Source organism: Carcharhinus amblyrhynchos, chromosome 3 (assembly GCF_965287045.1).
Source record: "Carcharhinus amblyrhynchos chromosome 3, sCarAmb.v2.hapA, whole genome shotgun sequence".
Lineage (NCBI taxonomy): Eukaryota > Metazoa > Chordata > Chondrichthyes > Carcharhiniformes > Carcharhinidae > Carcharhinus > Carcharhinus amblyrhynchos.
In genome coordinates, this window is record NC_137326.1 from 30,644,266 (window position 1) to 30,665,830 (window position 21,565).

At 44.4% G+C, this 21,565-nt stretch overlaps 1 protein-coding gene across 1 annotated transcript in view; it reads right to left on the bottom strand.

The window, feature by feature from the left end:
- Nucleotides 1-20,031, bottom strand: part of LOC145338307 (uncharacterized) — a 101,838-nt gene extending 81,807 nt beyond the window's left edge. The window contains exon 1 of the mRNA XM_080182907.1: nucleotides 19,895-20,031. The gene's annotated coding sequence lies outside the window, so the exon portion shown is untranslated. The remainder of the gene's footprint in view (nucleotides 1-19,894) is intronic.
- Nucleotides 20,032-21,565: the final 1,534 nt, after the last annotated feature.

Consider the following 21,565-nt stretch of genomic DNA (forward strand, 5'->3'; position numbering starts at 1 on the left):
GTGAGGCTATATTGGATTTGGTGCTGGGAAATGAGCCAGACCAGGTGCTAGACTTGGAAGTTGGTGTGCATTTTGGTGATAGTGACCACAATTCGGTTACGTTCACCTTAGTGATGGGAAGAGATAGGCATGAACCTCGGGTCAGCAATTTTAGCTGGGGTAAGGGCGATTATGAGGCTATCAGGAGTGAATTAGGAAGCATGGATTGGATTAGGGGATTACAGGGACTGGGAACGTCTGAAATGTGGAGTTTTTTCAAGGAGCAGCTACTGCGAGTCCTTGATAGGTATGTCCCTGTCAGGCATGGTGGATTTGGTAGATCTAGGGAACCGTGGTGCAGTAAAAGAGTTGAGTCGATGGTTAAAAAGAAAAAGGAGGCTTATGTTCGGATGAGATTGGAGGGCTCAGATAGTGCACTAGAAAGCTTTAGATTGGCTAGGAGGGAGTTGAAGAGTGAGTTGAGAAGGGCTAAAAGAGGACATGAGAAGACTTTGGCTGATAGGATTAAGGAGAATCCTAAGGCGTTCTATAGGTATGTCAAGAACAGAAGGTTGGTCAGGGCAAGATTAGGGCCAGTTACAGACAGCAGGGGGAAGTTGTGTGTGGAACCGGAGGAGATTGGAGAAGTATTGAACCAATATTTCTCTTCGGTGTTCACGCAGGGGGACATGAATATAGCTGAGAAGGACATTGGGTTGCAGGGGTGTAAAATAGACAGTATTACGGTTGATAAAGGGGATGTGCTGGCAATTCTTGAGGGGCTGAAAATAGATAAGTCCCCTGGTCCGGATGGGATCTACCCTAGGATTCTCTGGGAGGCTAGAGAGGTGATTGCAGAGCCTCTGGCTCAGATCTTCAGGTCGTCATTGGTCTCTGGTGTAGTCCCGGAGGATTGGAGGATAGCGAATGTTGTCCCGTTGTTTAAGAAGGGGAACAGAGACTTTGCCGGGAATTATAGACCGGTGAGTCTTACTTCTGTTGTGGGCAAGGTTTTAGAAAAAATTATTAGGGATAGGATTTATAGTTATTTGGAGTGTAATGAATTGATTAGAAATAGTCAGCATGGTTTTGTAGCGGGTAGGTCGTGCCTTACTAACCTTATTGAGTTTTTTGAGAAGGTGACCAAAGAGGTGGATGGGGGCAAGGCAGTTGACGTGGTATACATGGATTTTAGTAAGGCGTTCGATAAGGTTCACCATGGTAGGCTTCTGCAGAAAATGCAGATGTATGGGATTGTGGGTAATCTAGGAAGTTGGATCAGGAATTGGCTATCAGATAGGAGACAGAGGGTGGTGGTGGATGGTAAATATTCATCATGGAGTAGTTACGAGTGGTGTGCCTCAGGGATCTGTTTTGGGGCCACTGTTGTTTGTAATTTTTATTAATGATCTGGATGAGGGTATAGTTGGGTGGATTAGTAAATTTGCTGATGACACCAAAATTGGAGGTGTGGTAGATTGTGAGGAAGGGTGTCATAGTCTGCAGGGAGACTTAGATAGGTTGCAGAGCTGGGCCGAGAGGTGGCGGATGGAATTTAATGCGGAGAAGTGTGAGGTAATTCACTTTGGTAGGAGCAACAGATGTGTCGAGTATAGGGCTAACGGGAGGACTTTGAATAGTGTGGATGAACAGAGGGATCTAGGTGTGTGTGTACATAGATCCCTGAAAGTTGGGAATCAAGTAGATAAGGTTGTTAAGAAGGCGTACGGTGTCTTGGCGTTTATTGGTAGGGGGATTGAATTTAGGAGTCGCAGTGTAATGTTGCAACTGTACACTACTCTAGTGCGGCCGCACTTGGAGTACTGTGTGCAGTTCTGGTCCCCGCATTACAAGAAGGATGTGGAGGCGTTGGAGAGGGTGCAGAGGAGGTTTACTAGGATGTTGCCTGGTATGGTGGGGAGGTCCTATGAGGAGAGACTGAGGGATTTAGGGTTGTTTTCGTTGGAAAGAAGGCGGCTAAGAGGGGATCTTATTGAAACATATAAGATGATTAGAGGTTTAGATAGGGTGGATAGCCTTTTTCCTCGGATGGAGAAAGCTAGCACGAGGGGGCATGGCTTTAAATTAAGGGGGGGTAGCTACAGGACGGATGTCAGGGGTAGGTTCTTTACCCAGCGGGTGGTGAGGGATTGGAATGCCCTGCCTGCTGCAGTTGTAAATGCGTCTAGTTTGGGGGCGTTTAAGAGATCTCTGGATAGGTTTATGGACGAAAAGGGATTGGTATAGGCTAGTGGGTCATTGTTTTTGTAACTGGTCGGCGCAACATCGTGGGCCGAAGGGCCTGTTCTGCGCTGTAATGTTCTATGTTCTATGTTTTTACTCTATACAGGACTCTGGGGTTCAGTGAATGCTGCTTTCATCTCCCTTTTAAACCGTCACTGCTAGAAGTCAGGTGCTGGTAACACAAACTGCCCTCTAGTGCTATCAGCAGGGAGAGGTGAGACAGAGGCAGGACTGGGGTGAGGGGAGAAGACCTTGGAAGGGAAGGGTGCAGGACTGTCCAGGGGCATGTTTGAGAGACTGTCCAGGGAAGTGTCCAGGTGCTGATTGAATGCAGTGCCAGGATATTTGACCCCATGAGGTAATGGCGGGGTGGGCAGTTTCCTGAATGCCCAGTTGCAAAGATTCAGGCAGTCATCTAGCATCCAATAAAATTAATAGGATCTACTGACATTTGATCTTTGTGTGAAATTTCCAATCTTCCTTCCCGGCACATGAGCACACGCAGCGAAGCCCTATCAGAGTTAGTTTCCAAAAGGAAAATACAGCTATCGCTGGAGAAACGGTATTTTACTGCTTTGTCACAGCAGATCTAAAGACTGAATTTCACTTCACATGTGCTCTATACTTCCCAATAGGACAATTTTCCTCTGCTTTGCTCCCAGAATATGCCTAGCTCCTGGGAAAAAGCAGAAGATAGGTTTGGAAAGCCACAATGCTGGGTGTTTATTTCCATTGTATTACACACACACACACACACACACACACACACACACACACACACACACACACATCTACACACACACACACACACACACATACACACCCACCCACACACACACACACACACACACACACACACACACACACACACACACACATCTACACACACACACACACATACACACATACACCCACATACACACACACACACACCCTACACAACCAAACACGCACACACACATTCACACCCCCCACACAACTGCACCCACACACACACGTGTACATACAGTCCTACATGCACACACACACCTTTAGACACACATACATACACACAGCCACATACCCACACACACATACCCACGCACACACACAGATACACACATACCCACACACATACACACACACAACCACATATCCACACGCCCACATTAACACACACATCTACACCCACATATACACACACCCAGACACACACATACACATACACATACACACATCCACATACGCACACACTCACACACACATCCACACTCCCCCACACAACCACACCCACATACACATATGTACAGACACACCTACACACCCACACACATGCACACACATCCACACCCCCCACTCATTTAGACACACATACCTCCACACATCCACACGTATACACACTTCAGGAGAGTTCTGTGATGGAGGAGCTGGACATAAAGCAGGACGTTGCACAGGTTTAATAAATAAACACAATGATAATCAGACTGAATAACAGGACCACACATCTGGCTTCATTTTTTTGAGTCTCCATTTGATGGAGACAAAATCAGAATGCTACCCACAGCCCTTGGACCTCAGTGTCTGTATCCAGCCTCTTCTGACTGGAGGATGTGAGAAGAGATGGGCAGAAACTCCTTGGCGCATCAAAAATGCCTTTTAACTTTGAGGGTCACCAGATGACATATCTGGGCTGTAGGTCTTCTGGCAGCTTTTACAGTTCTTGCCAGCCTCTTGGCCATTCCTAAATCTGGGGCTCTTCAGCTGAAACTATGGGTTATTTCAGCTCTGATGGACAGACCTGCTGTCTGGCTTAAGGGTAGGGTGGGTGTTGGATTGGGGGTGTGGGGTAGTGGTGCAGTGGGTGAGGTAAAGATCCAGCTGGGACAAAGTTGAGATGCAATGGGAAGTATGTAGCAAGTGGAATTCAACCCTTAGTTCTGCTGTGGTAACCGGTAAAATACCACAGTTCCAGCTACATTTTCCTTGTGGAAGCTGATGCTGATTGGGCTTTGCTGAGCGGGTTCTTAAGCCAGGAAGAAAGGTTGGAAATTGTAACACAAAGGTGGAAGGTCAGCACATCCTGTTAAATTTATTGGATGGAAAATCCAGCGAGGCCTGCTAGATGGCTGATACATAAAGCTCTGCAGCAGGGGCGCACATTTGTAAACTCCTCCCTGCTGCTTGCAAGCAGTCAGTCCCCCACACAGAAAGTTTAAAAGCAACATCAAAGGCTCACAGTCTGCAGTTTGCTTGTAAAGGGTGTGTAATATGAATCATTTTATTGAGCCAAACATTGTTGAATACTCTTATCACTGGTGGAAGTTTCTGGACTCAAATCAAGCAAAACAGGGTGTGGTCCTTACTCCTATAGTGTGATCTCCATACTTCATGTAAGCCTTAAGGAAATAGTTGACATCATCTGCCTTCAGGTTCTGTACGGTGAAAAGAAATACAGCTCATATATCACTATTTCCAATCTGGTAAAACCGCCACTGGAATTTGTCCAGTTTTGCCTCTGAGCCAATTTGAACATTACTACAGGAATTGATGTGTGTTATGTGTTCAGTGGGTTTCACAAAGAGGTTCCGAGTCTTGTGTGGGTGAACATTTAGTTCCGAGTTTTCCCTTTTTGAAACTGAATGCCAAGGCGGGCGGGTTCCATTGTGCTTTTCTTGTTGTTCGGATGGTGGGAAGTCGTGCTCAATTTTGTGCTCGGAAGCTCGGTGGGGGGTGGGGGGGGTCTGAGAGTTGGAGCAACTTGATGGGCTGAATGGCTTTCTTCTGCACTGTAGGGATTCTATCTGGCACAGATATGTATTATGTGCTTCAGAAGATCACACATCAGTTGAACATTGATGGAGTGGAACTGCTGGTGGTTGAGGAACATCAGAGGCATATAGCCCAGAGCCCTCAAAGCTGAATGCCAGAGGTGAGCTGAGAGTGACTGTCCTTGACATCCAGGCAGCATTTGACTGAGTGTGCCATCAAGGAGCCACAGCAAAACAGGAGTCAACGAGAATCAGGGAAAAAACCCTCTGCGGGTTCATCACCCCTGGCACAAAGGAAGATGGCTGTGGTTGTTGGAGGCTAATCATTTCAACTCCAGGACATCACTGCGGGAGTCCCTCAGGGCAGTGTCCTAGGTCCGACCATCTTTAGCTGCTTCATCAATGACGTTCTTCCTATCATAATGTCAGAAGTGGGGATGTTCGCTGATGATTGTACAATGTTCACCACCACTTGCCACTCCTCAGATACTAAAGCAGTTCATGTCCAAATGCAGCAAGATCTGGACAACATCCAAGCTTGGGGTGACAAGTGGCAAATAAGATTCGTGCCACACAAGTGCCAGGCAATGACCATCTTCAACAAGAGAGCATCTAACCATTGCCTCCTTGACATTTAATGGCATTACCATCATTGAATCCCCCCATTATCAGCATTCTGGGATTATAATTGACCAGAAGCTGGACTAGCCAGTTCAGTTCCAGAACTGGAGTTCAGATGAATTGGGGGGGCAGGGGGATGATCTCATAGAGACTTATAAAATTCTATCAGGTTGAGACAGGATAGATGCAGGGAGGATGTTCCTGATGGTGGGGGAATCCAGAATCAGGGGTTACAGTCTGAAGATTCAGGGTAGACCATTTAGGATAAAGGTGCAGAGACATTTCTTCACCCAAAGAGTGGTGAGCCTGTGGAATTCATTACCACAGGATGTAGTTGCTGCCAAAATATTGCATGCATTCAAGAGGCAGCTGGATATAGCACTTGGGGCAAATAGGATCAAAGATAATGGGGAAAAAGCAGGATTAGGCTATTGAGTTGGATGATCAGCCATGATCTTAACGAATGACAGAGCAGGCTCAATGGGCTAAATGGCCTCTTCCTGCTCCTATCTTCTATGCTTCTATGTTTCTATATAAATACTGTGGTTACCAGAATAGGTCAAAGGCTAGGAATCCTGTGGTGAGTAACTCATCTCCTGATGCCCCAAAACCTGTCCACCATCTACAAGGCACAATTCAGGAGTGTAATGAAATACCCTCCACTTGCCTTGATGAGTGCAGCTCCAATAACACTCAAAAAGCTCAAGCAACCTGCTTGATTCCTACCCCTTCCACAATCATGCAATCCCTCCATCATCAGCGAATAGTGGCAACTATGTGTATCATTTATATGATGCAGGAACTCACCAACGTTCCCGAGGCAACACCTTCCAAACCTACGACCACTATCATCTAGAAGGACAAGGGCAGAAGATATCTGGGAACACCAGGAGATTCCTTTCTAAGTCACTCGCTATCCCTGGATCAAAATCCTTCACTGTCCCTGGATCAAAATCCTGGAATTTCCTCCCTAATTAAGGGACAGAGGATCTACCATGAAGGAGGAACTGAAGGAAATCCTCATTAGTCGCGAAATTCTATCGGGGAAATTGCTGGGATTGAAACCCTTAAATCCCTAGGGCTTGATGCTTTGCATCCCAGAGTGCTCAAGGAAGTGGCCTGAGAAATAGTGAATGCATTGGTGATCATTTTCCAGCATTCTATATACTCTGGAAGAGTGACAGGGGTCTGAGGGGTAACTAATGTAACCCCACATTTTAAAAAAGGAGAGAGAAAATGGGGAATTATAGACCAGTTAGCCTGATAGCGATGGTGGGGAAAATGCTGGAGGCAATTATTAAGGATGTAATAACTGAGCATTTGGAAAGCAGTAACAGGATCAGTCCAAGTCTGCATGGATTCACTGAAAGGAAATTGTGCTTGACAAATCTTCTGGAACTTTTTTGAGGATGTCACCAGTAGAGTGGACAAGAGTAAACCGATGGATGTTGTATATCTGCACTCTCAAATGGCTTTCGACAAGGTCCCACACAAGAGATTAGTGAGCAAAATTGGAGCTCTTGGTGTTGGGGGTAATGTACTGACATGGATAGAGAACTGGTTGGCAGACAGGAAGCAGAGAGTGGGAATAAACGGGTCCTTTTCAGAGCGTAGGCAATGACTTGTACTGCAGGGTTCAGTGCTGGAACCCCAGCTACACACGATATACATTAATGATTTGGATGAAGGAATTAAATGCAGTATCTCCAAATTTGCAGATGACACTAAGCTGGGTGGTAGTGTTTGTCGTGAGGAGGATGCTAAGAGGCTGCGGGGTGACCTGGACAGGCTGACTGAGTGGGCAAATACTTGGCAAATATAATGTGGATATATGTGAGGTTATTCACTTTAATGGCAAAAACAGGAAAGAAGATTATTCTCGGAATAGTGGCAGTTTAGGAAAAGAGGAAGCACAATGTGACCTGGGTGTCATAGTGGAACAGTCGCTGAAGGTTGGCATGCAAGTATAGCAGGTGCTGAGGAATGTTAATGATATGCAGATCTTCATAGCAAGAGGATTTGAGTATAGGAGTAAGGAGAATGTCTTGCTGCAATTATATAGGGCCTTGGTGAGACCACACCTTGAGTATTGTGCAGTTTTGGTCTCCTAGTCTGAAGAAGGACATTCTTACTATTGAGGGAGTCCAGCGAAGGTTCACCAGACTGATTCCCTGAATGGCAGGACTAACATATGGAGAGAGACTGGATCGACTGTGCTTGTACTCACTGGAATTTAGAAGAACGAGAGGGGATCTTATAGGAACATATAAAATCCTGTTGAGACTGGACAGGCTAGATGCGGGAAGAATGTTCCCGATGTTGGGAAAATGCAGAACTAGTGGACACAATCTAAGAATAAAGGTTAAGCCATTCAGGACTGAGATGAGGAAGAACTTCTCCATTCAGAGAGTTGTGAACCTGTGGAATTCTCTACCACAGAAAGCTGTTGAGGCCAGTTCATTAAATATGTTCAAGAGAGAGCTGGACATGGCCCTTGTGGCTAAAGGGATCAAGGAATATGAGAGAAGGTGAGATTGAGATACTGAAAGTGCATGATCACATTGGTGGTGCAAGGGCTGAATGACCTACTCCTGGCTGAATGGAGTAGGGCTGAATGACCTACTCCTACTCCTATTTTCTATGTTTCTATGTTTCTAACACACTACTTACTCCTCAGGGACTGCAGCAGTTCAAGAAGGCAGCTCACCATCACCTTCTGAGGGGCAGCTAGAGTTGGGCAATAAATCCTGACTTAGCGATGCCCACATCCAATAAACAAATAAAAGAAAATGTGTGCAGCACTCTAGTGTAATGACTGCAATGAGGCCATTGAAGTTAGTCTATTGGGCCATGAACTCCCTGATTAAGGATCCAATTGATGGACCAAGCAGGGAGTCTGCCTTGTATTTAACTGGAAGTGTCAGTTCCCTGGAGACAGATTGCTAACTACTAGCACTCTGTGTATTACTGCTAGAGTTTGTAAATAAAGGATTTTGGTGAAGGAACTTCTATCTCTGAAGACTTGCTACAGCTAGGGAAGCCTGAGATAGCTGCAAACCCATTCGATCTAGCAGTCTGGCTACCTTACATAATGATGAGCCTTTCTGCAAAGGGCATCTGCCACCTCCTTGATGTATTAATGTGTGGCTGCCTGCAAGATGCTGCATGAGTCTCCTGTGGACCCCTAGGGCAATCCGCTGGCAAAGAATTTGTGCACAGTGGTGACCTTCAGGGCTATAGGCAGTGGATGGCCTGGCACCCCAAGGAACATTAGATCCTCTCACAGAATGTGGCAGGTGTGATCCACCAGATCTCTGGGCATGTGCAGACCTGCGCATAGCATTGTCTCTTTCTCATCTGCAGATAAGAAGAGTCTTCTTTGATAGACCCTTGTTTCAGTGAGTGTCTGCCTGGTACAGGTCTATCTTCTGGTTCCTGCCAGGATTGTCATGGACTCTGAATCTCAGGCGAAGCCAGGCCCTTCTTCCCATCCTCCATTCTATGAGCACCATCAGAAAGGTAGTGTTCAGCTCAGGATCCATTATTGTTTCCTCTTTCTCTCTGGAGACTGTTAGATATAAAATATTGATGGATCATGGGGAAAGATAGTAACTCTCCCAAAGATTGCAACCTCTTGCTTATGTTCAATGCTTTCTCTATCCTACCTCCATGAATTTTTGTGCAGATCAGGTTACTGGTTTACCTCTTATGCTAAACTAACACCACCCCTCTCCTGTGAGCTTTCCTTCCATTCTGCGTAGATTTATTCCCATGCCACCTCCAGCTGTGTCTGCACTCCTATCTTTCATGTTGTGCTGCAGATTCCCCACACCCAACCCTACCCCACCCCACAACTTTTGTCTCCCTTCTGCCTGCCATCACTCCCCAACCCCCACCACTTTCACAATGCCCATTGTCCCCCATGTCTCCTTCCTTCCTCCCCATTCCTCCCTCCACCCCACACCACTCCCAAAAAAGCTTGATTGGGAGGGGCTGTGAGATTTTGGTGTGCAGCATTTTAATGAATATTCATGAGATGGTAATTTATGTAAATGGAATTGCTGCCATGGATCAGTGAGAAACCTGAAGCCACCATCAAAATGCTGAAGAGAAAATTTCAAACTGTTTCCTGCCAGCGGGTTTCCAACTTTTTACTTCTTTACAAATTTTCCATACCCACTCACCACGAAACCTGCTGCAAGCTGCAGAAGAAAATTCTTTTTATTTATTTGTGGGACATGGGCATTGCTGGCTGGCCAGCATTTATTGCCCATCCCCAGTTGCCCTTGTTCTTAGCTGGCCAGACCATTTCACAGGGCAGTTTAGAGTCAACCACATGGCTCTGGAGTCACATGTAGGCCAGACCAGGTAAGGGCAGCAGATTTCTTTCCCCTAAAGGTCATTAGTGAATCAGATGGGTTTTTCCGACAGTTGACAATGGTTTCTTGGTCACCAGTAGATTGTTAATTCCAGAATTTCTTTTTAATTGAGTTCAAGCTCTATCATCTGCCATGGCGGGATTCGAATCCAGGTCATGTCTCCAGAATATTAGCTGAGTTTCTGATTAATAGTCTAGTGATAATACCAGTAGGCCATTGCTTCCCCTGCCACCAGTGTTTATTGATTACGGAAAACTTTGTACATATGTTAATTAAGATAACTCCACACTTGCTTTTACCCAGGTCTCTATCCAATCCACAACTTACCCTAGTCTCAGGTCATGTGTCCCTTTACACAATATTGTGGGTGATACTATTTCCCAATCCCACATTAACCTTTGCTATGGCAGATACCTTTATGCTACAATGGCCTGGTTTGTATGGACCGAATTGTTTATTTTTCAAGACAGTCAGTGCAGGGAGAGAGACAGAAAATAAGTAGGAACCAGGCATTCGTAACTGAGCCGAAATTTTACCTATTGATATACATAGGTTTAAGTATGTGTTCCTGCAGTTATGACTTTGTAATGAATACCCCTTCCAGTTTTTATCAGAGTGAGTCAGTACTCTACCAATTGCTTCCATCTATTATGTTTAGGCACAACCCAAAGAAGATAAAGTTACAATCCAAGTAGTGTTATCTATGGAATTTGCACTTTCTCAATACTTTAAAAACAAAGGCCGTGAAATTTGATAAGACGCAAACTTTGTGCCACCTGCTCATTAAGCCTGCTGTTCAGTGGCTGCACACTTGAGAAGGGGATGCAAAGTTGTGAGATGCCAGCATTATTAATGTCAGCCTGTCCTAGTTAAAACCAGCATGGAACTCTTGGAGGGGAGGTAAATTTTGACTGGAGTAAGTGCTGGAAGTGGCTTAGAAAGTGTCTGAGCAGAAAGGAGACTGAAAAATGGTACGGCAGGAAAGAGCGTTCTCCGCTGGAAGCCTTGGTGCCGAAGATGGACAGGAGGAGATGATGGGGGAGAGAAGTTTTCTATGCATAGTAGACCAAGGAAACCTCCAGAAAGACACTGTGAAAGCAATGGGAGCAGATGGCTGTTCCGGTCAATGAAAACAGTGTACAGTAGCTCAAGACCTGGATGTTGTGCTGCAAGACGTTCAATGACGTTACACAAATGGTAAAGGTCAGTGAATGCGTCATCAGATGCCACATCCTTACAAGTGAACCACTAGCCTCACACACAGTTCAATTTTCCACCCTCATCTATTCACTCATGTTATTTTTCTTTGGCCAGCATTTGTTGACAATTTCTAATTGCACCTTGAGAAGATGGTGGTAAGCCACATTTTTTAACATCTACAGGCTGTATGGTGTAGATTAGTGAGCAAATTCCAGCATTTTGACTCATTGACACTGAAGGAACTGTGATTTATTTCTAAGTCAGAAAGGTGTGTGCCTGGAGGGGAACTTGTAGGTAGGTGGTCTTCCCATTCACTGTTGTCCTTGTTCTTCTAGCAGATAGAGGTTTTGGGTTTGGAAGGTGTTGTTAAAGAAATCATAGGTGAATGGATAGAGTGTCAATAAAACGGACTTGCTCTGTTGTGGATAGTGTTGAGCTTCTTGATTGTTGTTGAAGCCGCAGTCATCCAGGGAAGTGGACAGTATTCCATCATTTACCACCTTGTACGTGGTGAAATGGTTTTGGAGAGTCAGGAGTTACCGCAGAATTCCCAACTTCTGACCTGCTCTTGCAACCACAGTATTTCTGTGGCAATTCTAGTTCAGTTTCTGGTCAATGGTAACCCCAAGGATGCTATGGGATGCAACGATAGTAATTCTATTCAACATGGAGGGATGATGGTTGGACTCTTGTTGAAGATAATCATTGCCTGGCACCTGTGTGACATAGATGTGCTTGTCACTTTCACTACAAGCCTCAATGTTATCCAGGTTTTGCTGCACGTGGACACAAACTGCTTCAGTCTCTGAGGAGTTACATGTGAAATTGAATGCAGTGCAGTCCTCAGTGAACATCCCAACCTGACAGAAAGAGATGTACTGTTTGGCCTCCTCTCTTTGTCCTCCTGTTCCTCTTCCTCAGCTCATTATACACTTGCTGGTAAGGGCTGTGCTGCCATGATGCTAAGGTTGTGAAGGACTCAGCAGACTACAGCAAATAATGACATCTGTTCTGCAGAGTTCTGCAGGGCAGTCCAGGCAACAGAAAAATTGCTAAGCACCTTAATTGTCTGCTCAATTACATTTCATGTGATATCTTGTGCAAATCTCTCTTTATATGCTGGTTATATATGGATAATGCACGAGTTAAAATGGTCAAAGGATATCCCTTGTCCCCAGCAATATAGTCACCCTCCGGTTTCTCATGTTCACTCAAACGCTTATGGTGCAGTGAACTGGGACGGAGTAAAGGCATCATGACTGCTGCAACATGACAATGTAGAGTCGCTGAGCAGAGACTGATAGCCAAGTTCCACACACATGAGCAAGGCCTCAACCGGGATCTTGCGTTCATATGACACTATCTGTAACCCCCACAACTTGCCTGGGCTTGCAAAATCTCACTAACCGTCCTGTCTGGAGACAATACACATCTCTTGAACCTGTCCTCAGTGCTCTCTCCATTCACATTGTCTGTACCTTTAAGACTTGATTAGCTGTAAAGACTCAGATTCTAATCAGTATTCTGTAAGTTGAGTTTGTCTTTATATGCCCTGTTTGTGAACAGAACTCCCCACTCAGCTGACGAAGGAGCAGCGCCCCGAAAGCTAGTGGCTTTGTATTGATGTTGTGAGACTTCTTACTGTGTTTACCCAGTCCAACGCCGGCATCTCCACGTCATGCTGCTAGGATACCAGGCTTGACCTGCATCATGCACTGTGTATAGTTAGTCACCTGCTGAACATGGACATACATTGCTGTTCATCTCTGAATTTACATGTGGCTCCTGCCAAGTGACACTGCACTCTAAGCAATGGAAAAGTCTGCAATTCTAACCAAACCTACTCCACTTGCTTCCCCCTGGAAAGAAAAATATGTATTTCCCTCTCCTTGTGTACAGAGCTCTGCGACATCCCATACACAGCAATAAATAGTGAACTTTAAGGTGTTGAAGATGTCTCTTGCTCCAGTCTGGAAAGAGTAAAGAAGCTCTTAGCACATTTACCACAACTGGTTGTGCCATCCTCACCCTGCTCTGAGGCTGTGGCCTGCAACAGTGTACAGATTTTAGCGAGCACCTCCTTACTGAAACATGAGACATCATACATATTATTCTTCACAGAGGTTGAGATAGAAAACCTGCTCCCTGTAAACTCTGGGTCGATACAACTTCTTGCTTAGAGTTTTTCACTCTCTCCTCCTCCTCCTCCCTCTTACTCCTTCTGTCAACTATGCCCAATCTCCTTGCTATGCTGCAGAGCGAGAGGGGGTTTAAAAGCTAAATGTTAGAAATATCCAGGGCTAGGAGCAAATGGTTTGAGTAGAATCCTTGAAGTATGGACGAAGTCTTTGACCTGGTCCCACAACTCTCCCTTCCTGTCGATTTCACCAACACAAAGTAGCAATACAAGCTGTTAAACTGTTCAACTAACTCAGCAATAGTCAGTAGAAATCAGTCAGCAACTAACCCGAAAGATGATCCCTTTAAGCAAGGGCGGTCTTTGCTGCTGTTGAACATGTGTAGCTGTAAAAGATTACAAGAGGATATTAACTGAAGCATTCAAGTAGAAAATGGCACCATTAGAGTCAACTGATCAACTCATAGGGCTTTTCAGGTTCACCTACAAACTCAGGTACTGCAATGAAATGCTTGCCCAGTGGCTGCAGCAAAGCTAGTGAATAGAAAGCTACTGATATTTATGTGGTGACCTTGAAATGTTTGTGACTCCTGCCTGGGTCCTTGAGCCTCTGAAGTGGGCCTGGCTTCCAACTGCAGCACCTGGGCTGGCGTCTGGCCAAGCAAACCTCAGTTAGCTTAGTGGCACCGCGATTGCTATTGGTTGAAGGGTGACAAGGGAGCAGATGTGCTGACAACCTGAGTGAGAATAACTCTGCCATTCTCATTGCACTGCTGCCGCTCCCATGGCGCTGCAGCTCTGCACTTCCAATGATCTGGGTGAGAGCAAAATTCAGAAAGTGGGTGATCCTTGAAAATCACATTCCATGTGGCGCACAAATCTGTCCCTCCGAGGTGAAGCCCACACACTGCACAGGCAGCCAATTGAGCTTCTGTCTAAGCTGCAAAGTCAGTGAATGTTGATTCCTGTGGTCAGAGCCTGGGTCCCTGGATGTGTTAACACTCTCCAGTTAAAGACTGTTGATGCCATGTGAGCTGATACCACACTGGCTGGAGGTGAACAACAACTTACATTTACCTGGCACCTTTAACACAGTAAAACATCCCAAAGCAGCTCAAAGGAGTGTTTATCAAACAAGATCCAACACACTGAGCCTTGGAAGTATTAGAACCGAGAATCAATGAGGTGGAGTTTAAGGTGCATCTGGAAAAAGGAAAGTGAGGTGGACAGGAGTAAGTAATGAGTCCAGCATTTACGCATGGCCAGCTGAAAACCAGGTAGCCAATGGAGAAGTGATTTAAATAGGGATGCACAAGAAGGCAGAAATAGAGGCGCGCGGAGATCTTGGAATGTTGTAGGACCTGGGAAGTTTACAGGGATATGGAGCGGCAATTCCAGTGAGGGACTGAAAATAAGAAAGAGATTTTTCAAACTGAGGCATCTCCATACTTCCAGCCACAGTGTTGAAGTTCTGTGGGTGTTCTTTCAATACCTGTGTACATGAAACTGTGATAACCCTCATGACTTTCCATGGGGAAAGTCTGATTAATCTCTCTGTGGGACTCATTGAATACAAGTTGCCCGGGTAACAGGAAATGGCCTGCCCAGGTGGAGCTCATAATCTAAGCCCTTTGTAAGGCAGACACCGGGAAGGATCTGCAGAACTACTGTCCTGGTTGGGCCTTGTGTGAAAACTGGTGTCCTGGTTGGGAACACCCCCAGATTGTTTAACCTCCAGAAGGCGCAATGACAGCAAAACCCCAAAAGGCAACAGATACCTTAGAAGGCTACAGATCCCCTAATTTCCAATGGAATATCATTTACATTGGAACTGAGTTTGTTTGCTGCTGTATTGGGGAGTAGAAATAGTAACTCATAATAATAATGATTGTAATTGGCACATTTGCTATTGACACTGTGATTATTATCAGCCTGTTGTTACAATTGATACTGTGTAAAAAGATTCAAGCTATTAATCTTGATAGAAAAGAGGCTGGTGCTGGCTGTGTACCATGTGAGTGTCGTTGCAATGATTTTCTTGACAGCGGCAGTTCATTTAATACAGGGGACAGTTAATGGGGAATTGGTCACCTTCTCAATCTCATTGATAAAGAAACAGGCCAATTCTGCCAGCCTGTTCATACTTAATTTTAAGCCATGTTTCAGTAGCACCTACTCTGAAGAGGCTGATGAAATGGACACAAGAACATAAGAAATAGGAGCAGGAGTAGGCCATCTAGCCCTTTGAGCCTGCCCCGCCATTCAGTAAGATCATGGCTGATCTGAAGTGAATCAGTTCCACTTTCCCTCTTTCTCCCCATAACCCTTAATTCCCCTGTCTATCAGAAACCTATCTACCCGTGACTTAAATATATTTAGTGAAGTAGCCTCCACCACTTCAATGGGCAGAGAATTCCAGAGATTCACCACCCTTTGAGTGAAGAAGTTCCTCCTCAACTCTGATCTAAACTGCACCCCCCCACACCTTATCTTGAGACTGTGTCCTCTAGTCCTGCTATCCTTTCTAAGTGGGAAGAATCTCTCTATCTCTACCCTATCCATCCCCTTCATTATCTTATATGTCTCTATAAGATCCCCCCTCAGCCTTCTAAACTCCAACGAGTACAGACCCAGTCTATTTAGTCTCTCTTCATAGTCCAACCCCCTCATCTCCGGTATCAGCCTAGTGAACCTCCTCTGCACTCCCTCCGAGGCCAATACACAAGTGCGGCGACCAAAACTGCACACAGTACTCCAACTGTGGCCTCACCAGTACCCTGTACAGTTGCAGCAAGACCTCCCTGCTTTTATATTCTATCCCCCTCGCTATAAAGGCCAACATTCCATTCGCCTTCTTGATCACCTGCTGCACCTGCAGACTGGGTTTTTGCGACTCGTGCACAAGGACCCCCAGGTCCCTCTGCACCGTAGCATGCTGCAGCTTTTCACCCTTTAAATAATAATCCCTCCTACTATTATTTTTGCCAAAGTGGATAACCTCACACTTGCTAACATTATACTCCATCAGCCAGGTCCTCGCCCACTTGCTCAGCCTATCCAGATCCCTCTGCTGACTTTCAACACCCTCCACGCAATTTGCTTTTCCACTCATCTTCGTGTCATCAGCAAATTTCGTCACCCTACACTCAGCCCCCTCCTCCAGATCATCTATATAAATGGTAAATAGCTGAGGCCCCAGCACCGATCTCTGCGGCACTCCACTAGTCACCAACTGCCAAACAGAATAGCACCCATTGATACCAACTCTTTGCTTCCCATTAGACAGCCAATCCTCTATCCATGCTAACACTTTACCCCCAACTCTGTGCACACTAACTTCCTGCAGCAACCTTTTGTGAGGCATCTTATCAAACGTCTTTTGGAAATCTAAAAACACCACATCCACTGGTTCCCCTCTGTCTACTGCACTAGTCACATCCTCATAGAAATTCAATAAATTCGTCAAACACGACTTCCCCTTAACGAATCCGTGCTGCATCTGCTCGATCAAACCCTTCTTTTCTAGGTGCCTCGCTATTTCTCCTTTGATGATGGATTCTAGCATTTTTCCAACTACAGATGTTAAACTAACCGGCATATAATTCCCTGCCTTTTGTCTGCTACCTTTTTCAAACAGCGGCATAACATTAGCTGTTTTCCAATCTTCCGGCACTTCCCCGGAGTCCAGCGAATTTTGATAAATAATTACTAAGGCATCCACTATCACCTCTGCCATTTCTTTCAGAACCCTGGGATGCATTCCATCCGGTCCTGGGGACTTGTCCACCTTCAGTCCTGTTAGTCTATCAAGCACTAGTGATAGTAATCACATTTAGGCCCTCATCTCCTACCATCCTTTTATCTTTAATATCCGGCAAACTATTTGTGTCCTCCTCCGTGAAGACTGAGGCAAAAAACTTATCTAAAGCCTCAGCCGTTTCCTCATCGCCCACTGTTAAATCCCCCCACTCATCCTCCAAGGGTCCAACATTCACTCTAGCCAGCCTCTTCTTCTTTATATATTTGTAAAAAACTTTTACTGTCACTTTTTATGTTTAGTGCTAGTTTAGCTTCATACTCTATCTTTCCTTTCTTTATCACGTTCTTAGTCATTCTTTGTTGATTTTTAAATCTTTTCCAATCTTCTAATCGCCCATTATTTTTAGCCACTCTGAACGCATCAGCTTTTAGTTTAATACTCTCCTTTATTTCCTTCGATAACCATGGCTGGTTATCCCTTCTCCTACAGTCCTTCTGAATTACTGAAATGATTATTTATGTGGATAAATTGTAATGTTTTTGGATGCATTGTTCAAATAAATAGAAAGTTGGGACTTGTGTGTATATGCCATGGAGTAGTGGCTTTATTTTGTGTTTAATGACAAATACTGTTCCTCTCCTGTTGGGTGTCTTGAGTTATTACAGAAACACAGTATTTTCTTCTCATTGCTGGACCCCTTAGAGTTCTTTCACATTCTTTACATTTTCTTCAGCAGAGGTGGTAAAGGACCTTGTCTTCCGTGACCCATCCCTATTGTCCCTGCCACCAGTACCCACTGCTGCTCTCATGTTTTGGATGCTTTACCATGTGCAGAACTCGCTAACTCACTCTTTATTCAAGCCATATGAACATCAAAAAAAACTAACATGAAAAAGGAGCTACAAAATAAGGCATTTCTAAAGAATATAAATATGTTACTGTTTCTACTGGTGGGTGGTTCAGCAACTAAAGGCACAGCTTTAACATAATTGGAAAAAGAAGCAGAAGGAAGATGATGAGAATGTTTTGTTTAATGCAGTGAGTTACGAACGTGGAAGTAGATTCAATTGTGACTTTTAAAAGTAACTTGTAAAGGGGAAATTGAATATATGCTTGAAAAGAAAATGGTTGCAAGACTATTGGGAAGTGGGACTCATTGAATCTGTCTTTCAAAGACCTGACACAGGTATGATGGGCCAACTGGCCTCATTCCGTGCTGCAAGATTCAATAATTTTGTTACAAAGTGCATTTAAAAATTTGGTTTTTCTTTACCCAATGAGATACAATTTGATATTTCTGTATTTTCAATGTGCTCAGAAATATATCCAAAATCATTTATTCCAGATTTTTGTCTGATTGTTAGTTTTTTTTGATAATTGTTATTTTTCTTTGTTATTCCTTTTGCATGTCTCACTAAAATCCATTCCAATAGGAAGAGTGAGCAAGTGACCTGTACCTAAATGAATGCAAAATGTACAGCTAAAGAAAGTACACAAGAACAGCCAGGGGCAACTGTTCCCTTTGATTTTCTTTTCCTTTCTATGGAAAGCAAGCTGCCTACTGTCTGAGCTTCACCCTTTGGGGAGTTTGCTGATTGAGTAATTGTAGGCACAAACCAAATTCATACCTCTGTACCCAGCTGCAATGAACTGTGCAAGCATAATGTCTTCCAGATGTCACATATAAGAAATGGTTTTGTCATTTGAAACCTGAAAACTAACTTGAAGGGTTAAAAACCTTAAAAGGATACCAAACTATATTTTGATACTGGGAGAAGTGAACTACAGAGGAGTGCAACTTGTATATGGTGCCTTTAATGTACATAAAATCACCAGCGGCTTTACAATAGAAGTAGTGTTCATCGTGTGAGGACCATGGATGATTCAGGATGGGGTGGGTTGAGGGACTAAAGGAAATATTTAGAGATTGGGGTTTCATGCAGGATTTTGAAGGAGGGGATTCAAAGCAGTAAGGTGAAAAGGATAATGAAAAGGATTCTAGAAAGCTGAGGTGAGGGTTCCGATTTTGACTCCTGGTTAATTTTGGACAGGTGAGGAATAATAAGGACCACATCCACTGTTCCAGAAGTTAGGCTTATGGCATCTTAACTTTCAACTCGAATTAAAATCCTGCCATCCAACCTCCACTGTGTTCTAAGTGGGAAGTTTGTGGGTTTGTTACTGAGCTACCAGGATTACTGCACAGCCTTTATTACACAAAAAGACAAGAGTAAAGTACTGCAGCTACTGAAAATCTGAAATAAAAGCAGAAAATGCTGGAAATACTCAACAACTCTGGTAGCAGGTCAGTGACCCTTCATGACAACATCCTAGGACCCTAACTTTCAGTAAGTAATGCGTCAGTTGTCTCTTTCCGCCAGATTTGTTTACCACCAGTGCCTGTTTCCAGAAGGATCAGAAGACAAAATTAATTTGTATGATGATAATTGCCTATCTGCTCCACTCCTGCTGGTCTGGTTGGGTTAAAATTGGTTGAAGTTTAAGTATTAGTGTCACAAGTAGGTGTACATTAACACTGTGAAATTCCCCTGGTCACCACACTCTGGCGCCTGTTCAGGTACACTGAGGGAGAATTTAGCATGGCCAATGCACCTAACCAGCACGTCTTTTGGACCTTGGTAGGAAACCAGAACACACGGAGGAAACTCATGCAGACACGGTGGGAACATGCAAACTCCGCATGGACAGTGACCCAAACCGGGAATCGAACGCTGATCCCCGACATTGTGACGCAGCAGTGCTAACCACTGTGCCGCCCATAAGGGGCCTATGTTTCTCATTTAACAGTGTTTCAACTCAGACTTACGCAGTTACATAGATGGATTGAGAAGTTGGTCCTGTTTTCCATGGAGAAGTGAAGGCTGAGAGGAGATTTGCTAGAGGTATTCAAAATCATGAGAAGCCCAGACAGAATGGATAGGGAGAAACCGTTCCCACTTGTGGAAGGATCTAGAAGGCGAAAGAAACAATGGCAACATGAGGAAAACCTTTTTCACTCAGTGACAGCTTAAAATGTGGAATGTGCTACCTGAGAGTGTGATGGAGGCAGGTTTAATTGAGGCATTCAAAGTGAATAAGACTATTATCTGAAAAGGAAGAATGTGCAGGGTTGCAGGAAGAAGGGAGGTGAAGTACTGGGTGAATTGCTCATCAGACACGATAGGCTGAATGGCCTTCTGCACTGTGACAAATCTCTCATCCTACATAGTAAAAAATGTCATTCCATAAAAGATTAAACCATTGTATTCTCAAATATTACATTAATTTAAGAGTAGATAAATGAGTTATGGAAGCATCTTGTAAATTCAGTGCCCTGAAAATTTCAGATGGCTCAATTTTCACTTGGGTAAGGGAAAAGGGGAGTGGGAGGGGAAAAGAATAATATCAGAGATAATTATTTTACAGAACTATCCGAGCACAAATATTTTGAAGGCATTCCATACCACTGATAACATTTTGACACTGAATTTAATATTTCCATTGTTTTTAATTATATCACTTTTATAAATGTCAAAGCATTTCCATTCAAAGCAAAAGTTCTGGAAATATTTGCTTGATATGTCAATTCTAAGCCAAATTAAACTTTTTGAATGAATGATCACATCATTATTTCCAGATTAAAGATAGATCACTAACCTTAAGACCAAGAATGTGCCATGATTTCACATCACTGATTTCACACTGCTCTGTTACATTTCGTCTCTCAGACGGTCATGAACCTTTGGAATTCTCTCCTCTGGAGGACAGTGGAGACGGACTCAATGAATATATTCAGGATTGAGATAGACAGATTCTTGAACACTAGGGCAACAAGCAGGAAAGCAGAGTTGTGGCCAAGAGCAGAGCAATGATGATCTTATTAAATGGCAGAAATGGCTCTTGCGGTTGTGTGTCCTATTCTTGTTCCTGTTTCTTATGCTGGCTGTACCAAGTAGTTACTGGATCTCCACTGGTGTCAGTTCCAGAAACATCAGCAGTGGGTTAGATAAAGAAGTGGGATGTGTCACAGTGCACAATGAGATTACTTGGCCCAATGGGCACTAGGTGGCATAGTGGTTAGCACTGCTGCCTCACAGTGCCAGGGACCTGGGTTTGATTCCAATCTTTGGTGATTGTCTGTGTGGAGTTTGCACCTTCTCCCTGTGTCTGCATGGATTTCCTCCAGGTGCTCCAGTTTACTCCCCACACTCTAAAGATGTGCAAGTTAGGTGGATTGGCTGTGCTAAATTGCCCCTTAGTGTTCAAAGATATGTAGGTTAGATGGATTAGCCATGGTAAATGCGTAAAGTTATCTGGGGATAGATTGGGGGAAAAAGCCTTGGTAAGGAACTTCTGCCAGACAGAGTTGGTGCAGACTCAATGGGCTGAATGGCTTCTTTCTGCACTGTAGGGATTCTATGAATGTATCAGCTTTCTGAAACAACATTCCACTCTCCTGCCCAATCCTCTGTCATCACGATTCCCTGTACAGACCTAG